Source organism: Prosopis cineraria, unplaced genomic scaffold (genome assembly GCF_029017545.1).
Source record: "Prosopis cineraria cultivar Desert tree isolate PC_DT_omini unplaced genomic scaffold, ASM2901754v1 PC7, whole genome shotgun sequence".
NCBI lineage: Eukaryota > Viridiplantae > Streptophyta > Magnoliopsida > Fabales > Fabaceae > Prosopis > Prosopis cineraria.
Window position 1 is genome coordinate 22,713,999 of NW_026555338.1, and position 8,415 is coordinate 22,722,413.

Here is an 8,415-nt window from a genome sequence, read left to right on the forward strand (position 1 = left end):
ACTGGTTCTCGGTTGAACCAGTTCGACCGATTGATCTGGTTCGTTTTTAATAACACTGGGTAAGAGATATTTTTAGTCTACTTTTTATATTCATTAACATTCTTCCGCTTCTACTTTTTATCACTTGTACCTGCTTTACAAAATGATATGAGATGCTTCCAATAGTCTCAAATTATAAAATAATTTTAAAAATATTTTTATTTTAATTTGAAAAGATAAAGTTTTATTAATAATACTCACTCACACTGCTTTGTTATTTCATGTTCGTCTCACTTACATGCAGTTCCGTTTTCTCTCTCACATTCATCTTTAAAAAAAGTTATTTTTGAAAGTTTCTCACAATTAAACTCTCAGTGGGTACTAAAAATGAATTTAGAATTGTGGAAGTTCTTAAACCAATAATTTAAAAGCCAATTTACAAACCCAATGTTTTTGTACCGATAAATTCCTTCATTTTTCCCCCCTTCTTTTCCCTTCCTCTGAGTTACCTCTGCGTCTCTCTTCGTTCTCCAACACAATACACGACACAGATAGAGGGACATACTTTGCCAGTTAGGTATTCTATTATACACCCCCCCCCCCAACACACACACATATATTATAATTTTATTATATATTATATTATATTTTTAGGTTGAAGAAGCTCAATCTAAATTAAATAATATAATAGTACTGATGGCATATAATAAAGGCCTATAGATTAAGTTATCATACGGTTCATAGTTACTTTCTAAGAATGTTCTTTGATTAGTGATACTCTTCCCCATTTCTTGTGCTTTAGGATTGTCGTGAGACTTGAGAGATTCTACTTTAAATTATCTAAAAATGATAAGACATAATTTTAAATTTTCTGTTGCATCTTTGTGTGTGAAAAATTTATATAAATATTTTTAATGGAGCTTATCTAACTTGGGGCATAGGGGTAGAGGTAGGAAATAGACAAACTTAACCCATTTCAGCTCAAGCCCTTACACTTACTTTTACAAAAATTGACTGATTTTTAAAGTTTGGCCCTTATTTAAAAGATTCTTGACTGAACTATAAACTCTTTATTATTATTTTTTATTTTTTTAAATTTTTAAAAATTTAAAATTTAAATTTTTAAAAATTTAAAATTTAAATTATAATATTTCATATTTTAAAAATTTAAATTATAATATTAAAAAATTAAAAATAAAATAATAAAAAATTTAATTTTAAAATATAAATATATATTTTAAAGTTTAAATTAAATTTAAAAGAATAAACATATTTTATTTTTTTTAAAATTAAAATGAAAAGGGCTTAAAAGGTGCCTAAGCCCATTTTTTAAGGGCTCATCAAGGCTTGTCTTTAAAGTCCAATTTTTCTATAAAATATTATTTTTAAATTTAAACCCTTATAAAAATACATTTAAATAAACTTAAGTATATTTTAAATTATTTGTAAATATGGTTTGTGATGAATATAATACAGGGTACAATACAATATAATCACGAGCATGGTAAGAAGTAAGAGTTATTATCTTCGGCGACAAAAAACGGTAAGAACTATTCTTTCATCATTTTCTTTTGTCTCTTTTTCCTTTTTTTAACATCTTTTAATCATAATTGGTTCCTAGAATAATATTTCTGTTGGTGAATAACTCTTGTTTTAGTTTAGACAATCACTTAAACTACTAAAGATGTTTCTGAAATCATTTTCCATAACAATAACTTTCGGCTGCGTTTTTGCTTATCTTTTATTTTTATTATGCTGCTTCACATCTTTTATCCCTTGATGAGATTTTATTATGTATGTGCTCTAAATTATTGTGTGTGTGTGTGTGTATAATTTAGAAAGCCAGTTTCCGCCATATCATAATGATTATTTTTGTATATATATAACTTCAAATTTGGAGGCATCATAACTAAACCAGCTTGATCATGAGTCTTGTAATAACCCAAAAATAAAATTGTACAAAATAAATTTATATTAAAGTATTTTGATTTCAGTTTTATTAATTTTTGGTATAGATGTGACAAACAGGGATGGTAGTCCAATGGAATATTTTGCTTTGGGCTTTTGGTTAAAATTACTATAATGCCCCTTCAAGTTGATAATGACATTACAGCACATCAGACTATTTTTAAGGCTCTTCTTCCTCATTTTCTCGACTTCTCCAGGACAGAGGGAGTGAGCTTAGTTCTTCACTCTTCGTTGACCCTCTACCCTCCTTTTCGTTCCGTCGCCGGCAACTGTGAACGCCGGAGTCTTCCTCTTCATCTTCTTTTGCAATTGACGCCGACGGCCTTCTTCCTTTCCCGAGCTAGCTGGCTCGTTTCTGGACTGGGATAGGGCAAGAGAAATCTGTTGCCGTCTTCCTCCTCTTTGTAGCTCGCTGCCGCTGTGGGTAGATGTCGGAGCTCCATCAATCACCTGAATCGTGAGTTCCGCTTCCTTTTGTGCCGTTGATTTCCTCTCTTCTTTCCTTAGCTCACTGTTCTTCTCCCTCCTCTGTTGCTATCATGCTCTAGGTGCTTCAATATTTTACTATGGGAGTTAATCTATTGTTGAAAGAGGTTCCGGATTGAGGCCGTCCCTCTTCCCTTCCTTCTCGATTTTCTGTGGGTTCAATTTTTTTTATCTTAGTTGCTCTGTTGTGGCTGATGTTCTATACGAAATTTTAAATTTTCCTCTTCCTTGCCTGATTCGTGCGTGCTTGAATGGTGGAGATTGTGATTCTTTGATCTGCTGTTGCTGTGTGTTCGAATAGGAAGGAAGTGTTTGAACAAGCTGAAATTTTTAGTCTAATGAGAAAAATGAGGATATATTGTGGACTTTGAATTTTATTTGAGCTCAAATTGATTCTTGATGGGATATGAGTTTGAAAAGTGTGAGAAATCTAAACGTGATGCTGAAAATTTTTGAGCAAATAATTGATGTATGAGAGACTCCATTGTATGAATTAGAAATTGTTGCACATTAAGTGTTTGTTGAAAGGTCTGAAAGAGAATTATATCTCTTTATTAATATATAATTGTTGGATAAGAGATTTGAATGTTGAAAAGTCTTGTTGGATGGTTTGAAACTCATGCACATGAGACGTTTGACATAATATCTCATTAAAATAGTTAGTTATAGCTAGTGTGATATGACATAAATTGGAAATGAATGATGATGTTTGGAAAAACTTAAGATGCAAATTCCAGTGCTTTTAGAGTTTTGAATGGCTATAATGATTGGGGTTGCATTAGTTGTCAAAAGGAGTTTATATAATTATAGGAAGTTAATTGAAATTTCATGTGTACATATTCTTATAGGGTGTGTAGAAGAAGATGACTTTGATAAGTGATGGAAAGGAGAAATCTTTGAGTTTTAGCAATTTGACAGGTAAGTGAATAGCATCCTAATTGATTAAAAAAAATCTAAAATATTATATTATATATATTTTAAAGAATTATTTTAGTAACAATTTTTTTAAATGTGAGATATTATTTATCAACTTTGATAATTTTGGTTTCACAATAAATTCAAGCAATTTACTTTCCTCAAAATTTTGATTAAACATATTTATATATATAATATACATATTTGATGTTATGATTTAATCTTGTTATCAACTACTATATTTGAAAAATTCTTGCACTCATTAAATTTTATGAAAGGAATTGGAAATATTATTTCAAATAAATGTTTGTAAGTATTTATTTTGTTAATATTGATTGATCTCATAGTTAGAGAACGATTATTTATTATGATTCATACATAGAAAAGTATTGAGGATATTATTTTATTTTGATTATATCGAAAAGAACAAAAAAAAGTTTATTTTATAACCCATGCTTGATTTAAATTGGGGGATTGATTTCAAAACATTGGTTACTAACGACAGTCTCGTTAGCCCTTAGCGTGTCATGGTATACCTAGTTAGTAAGGTATTTGTAGGAGGTGTTAGCCTTGTGCGAAGGCCAACGCACGTGAATTGGAGGGATGGTAATTTGTGAGTATTGTACTCACGCTTGTTTTCGTGGGCCTTAGGCCTTGCGCTTGATTCGTGGCTCCTGTCGTGCTTAATTGGTTACTTATCCTCGTGGACTGTGTGTTCATATTTGTTAATCGTTTTGATTGAGTCCTGCAAATTATGAAACTTTGAAATTTATTGTCTTTTAAAATGATTTTGTTAAACAAGCTATTTGCTTGATTGTGCATAAGATGAATTATATAATTCAGTTGTCCAAGGCAAAGGTTATCACTTGGGGATTTAAACTTGATGTCTCTATTGCCCTTAATGAACCTTGTATTTATTTAGTTTACATATTTTTATAAGATTATTTGAACTACGCAATCTGTTTTATTTTTATTATAATATTGGTTATTAGTGTGAAATTTAAATTGTTTTATAAATATTATTTCCCTCTACTTTCTTTAAATCTAAATTGGGACATTATTTATAGAAAAGTTAATTTTGGTCTCAGATTCATTAGATGCTGTTGAATCTCTTACTAACTTTTGGGGGTCTTATGGCTGGGCCAGGTGGAGATTTGATTGAAATTATTTTCTTGTGATGTAATTATAGAATTGATGTATTTTATTTTGAAAATATGGCTAGGTGCTCCACATAGACTATAAGTAGGGTTCTATTGTCACCATATATTTTGTTTGTTGGTTGAAAGAGCAGAGCTCCTGGTTATTGCGGTATTTTGCCTAAAAGTTGTATTGTAGAATTTTTGAGAGGTCTTAAATAGAGGGGAGGTGTTGCCAAATTTCTGCAAAAATTATGAAACCTTTTGTTTGAATTAATTGCATGGAAGATGGTCTAATCCTTGATAAATTAGGTACATGGTCTTAAAGTCAAATCTCTAAATTTCAGGCTTTATGGATGTATATTTATGCATATATCCTGTGTCAATTACATTCAATTTTTGGGGCGTGACAAGTTTCCCCATAACTTGTTTCGCAATGATCTCTGTGGGTAGTGCATGCAAAACAATCACCAGTAAGGTAAGAAATAAGATAACTATTCTTCCATCAGCTCTTTGATTTTTTATTCTTTTTAAGTGTCACTGTATCTCCGCACCATGTATTGATCTTCTTCCCTTGCTTCCATTATTTTCATGGTAACAAGGAGGAGGTAAATGAAAATACTCTAAGCTAAGGTAAAGAATTACTCTAGGCCAAAAAGTAGAAGGTATGCTTTCTAGTTTGATGAAAATATCTTATACATTGCATATTCTTCATTTTAGCATGTTAAGAAACTCGTGTATTTATCCTGTTATCATCTTTCTTATGCAAAAATTCAATAGCACAGATATAGAAATTACAATGCCCTCTACGAATTTCATGAATCATGAATTTTCACCTCATGTAAATTACCCTTCTCTACATAAATAATATTGATCAATACCTATCTTCCCTTCATGTTATCAGCAACCAAATGGGCTCTGTACCTGTCAAAAGAAAGGGAAAGGCAAGAATGGTCTTCTACGTCACTCTTTAATGCTTTAGTAATTGAATATAACATGGATTCCACACTGGTAAGATATGTAGTTGTGTGACTCTTGGTTGGGAACCACGCCGTTTAACGCCATTTCCTTTGTGAATTTTGTTGAGCAGTATAAGAAATACACCCAGGAGTAACAGAATAATGAAAATGGACCACCATGGCAGCTGCAGAATCAAACATATCAAAAGGGAAACAGCTAGAGGGCCAGACACTGATGCAAGCACTTCAAACCGAGAAGCGAAATCACGAAACATAAACTTCGCTATTGTCGTGGAGTAATATGCTACTGAAAATACAAGAGAAGCTATGAATATTATAGGATGAAGTTCGAATGGTGAAGGATTGTTGGTTGAACTTCGTATTTGAAGGAAGCTAAGTAGAACTGTAATCAAGGGAGCGAAAATCAAGTCGGAGGGAAAGGCTTCACGAGAGAAGGCATTGGCGTTAAAGAACATAGCAAATTCTTGTCTTCTTGAGTACAAGTTGTGGCCATGGCTGTTGCTGTAATAAATTGTCTCACTTTGCTGTAAAGAACAGTATATGAAGTCCTGCATGTGATTATACAATGTGTAGGCACAAGCCTTTCTTAATACATTTCTCTATATCAAGTTAAACCATATATATGAATAGTTAAATGGATAGATAAAATTAAATATGAGAGGACGTAAGGAGGAGGTAAGGGGAAAGGGTATAAAAGAGTTCCATATTGTTTTTCAGAGGATAACATTAAGCAGCAACCAATAGCCACGCATTTTATTTTATTTTATTTCAATTACATGCATATGTTACTCGTTTATTTAGAAAAATAATACATAAAATTTATCTAAAGTTAAAAGATATCTATATATATATATATATATATATATAACTCCTTTGTTTATTGAAAATCTATTTTATCTGCATATTTTTTGAGAGAAATTGCTGAAAGGACCCGGAGATAAAATTATATTAGAAAAAAGTCCAGCATTTTTCGAAGGAATTAAAATTCTTGGTCCATCAAGTCATTTCTCATTTGACCTTAATTTCTTTGAAGGATTTTGGCCCTTTCTTTTCCAGAAAAAAAAAAAAAAAATCTCTTGTTCCTTTTTAATAATTTCTCCTCATTTTTATTTGGCTTTGGCTACTGAATCTTAATATTAATTTTTTAAAACTAAAATATCCTTATTTAAAATGAATATTTTTTTATTGCTTTTAAGTATCCTTCTATTGAAAGCAATTATTTAAACAATTTCATTAGTCAAAACTAAACTAATTTAATTTTTATATTTTCAAAAATTGTTTAGTGTGTTATAAAGTTAAAAGATTTCCTATGCAAGTGACACTGTATAAAAGGGTTAAATAGCAAATTAATCATTAAATAATAAATTCACGAGTATTTAGAATCCTAAACTCATTTTTAATACAATGTCACCCCTATGGTTAACAAAGATTAATTTTAATGGTTAGTTAACCAAAAAATATAGAAAATAACTAAAAAAATTACAAAAAAGAAAAGAATTCAAAAATTGCACAAAAAGACCCAAAAATTATAGAAAAGAACTAAAAGTTAACTCATTTTAGGCATATTACACCATTTTGAAATGTTCAAAAGAAAGATTGTACCAAAAATAAATTTAGGGCTTCATATACTCCTAGACTTGGCTTATAGTTTGGGGGTAAATTTACAATTTAACCTATACAAAATTCAATTTCAAAGACATATTTGTTATATACTTTGATTCTTATTATAAGACATCTCTAAGTACATCATTGAAACCAAGAAAAGATATTTAATTTATTAAATTTGTCTAAAAATACAATAAATTTTTAATTTTATTTCTATTAAATAATAAATTTTTAAAAGTTAAATTCCATTCTCTCTTATACTTAATGAATTTAAAAATGAGTAATATTGAAAAAAATATAATTAACATAATACCCTTATACTAAAGCGAATAATCTTTATAAAAAGCACCTTGTAATAGGTGCTCAAATTATAATTAAATTTTTTTAAACACATTGATTTAAATTTATTTATTTAGAAATCTTTAAACTCAATCAGAAGTTACATCGATCCTCCACACATGGATATTTCTCAATTTTGCGCTCTAAATTATAAAAAACATAATTTTTTCTCTTATAAAGAGCTTTTTCTGTATTTATAGAATTTATGTAGTCTAATTTATCGAAATAAAGAATTTATATAGACGTAATTAAAGATTAAAAAATTGCTACTTCAAGTCTTTGACCATTCACTCTATTTTTGAGGTCATTTTCCATTAACATAAATTATATCTTTTTGGACTAGAATATTTTTATTTAACATAAATATTATTTTACTGGTAAAAAAACATAAATATGATTTTAAAATCATTGAAAAAGTTATCTGACGGAAAAAAAAATCATTTCAACACATGTTTCAAATTTTTTTTATCATATTACAAATTTAATTAGTTTTATAATTTTAAAAATTTAGACACCTTTATTTAAACTGCCTTAATTGCGAGAACTTTTAATTATAGATGTTGGATTGTGTGTGTGTGGGTGACAAGATGACCTAATTGAATCAAAATTTAATATAGATGGATGAATTGATCAATCCGATTTATATCCATACAATTTTAATTAATAGATATTTTTTATATTTTAAACTCAACATAACTAGCCCCAACTATCTAGCTTTTATTATTAAATTTGCCTAATTGATAGGACGATGATAATAAATTAGATTATGGTACAAAATAAAGGGAAAGTATCTATAATTGAGGTGGGATTAAAAAAAAAAAAAAAGAATCAAGAATCTTCAACTTGTTTACCAACAGGCTACAGAGAGAGACTAAATTTTGTTCAGAAAATGTGAAAGTTTACTTTACAGACAAACCATGAGGAATTTTTCCCTTTGCTTACACCAACACCACAAAACAAGATCTAAACCCTAAACCCACATCAAACAAAACAAGATCTGGGGAGGC

At 29.4% G+C, this 8,415-nt stretch overlaps 1 long non-coding RNA gene across 4 annotated transcripts; it reads left to right on the top strand.

Annotated features, from left to right (window-relative positions):
- The first annotated feature begins 2,154 nt into the window (after positions 1-2,154).
- On the top strand, positions 2,155-6,083 carry LOC129315130 (uncharacterized). Of its 4 annotated transcripts, XR_008594393.1 has the most exons (5): positions 2,155-2,404; positions 2,496-2,585; positions 3,282-3,351; positions 4,832-4,962; positions 5,087-6,083. It is a non-coding gene; the product is annotated as an uncharacterized LOC129315130 (long non-coding RNA). The 4 variants fall into 4 exon arrangements; XR_008594390.1 differs by having other exon boundaries at positions 4,832-6,083; XR_008594391.1 differs by lacking the exon at positions 3,282-3,351 and having other exon boundaries at positions 4,832-6,083.
- Positions 6,084-8,415: the final 2,332 nt, after the last annotated feature.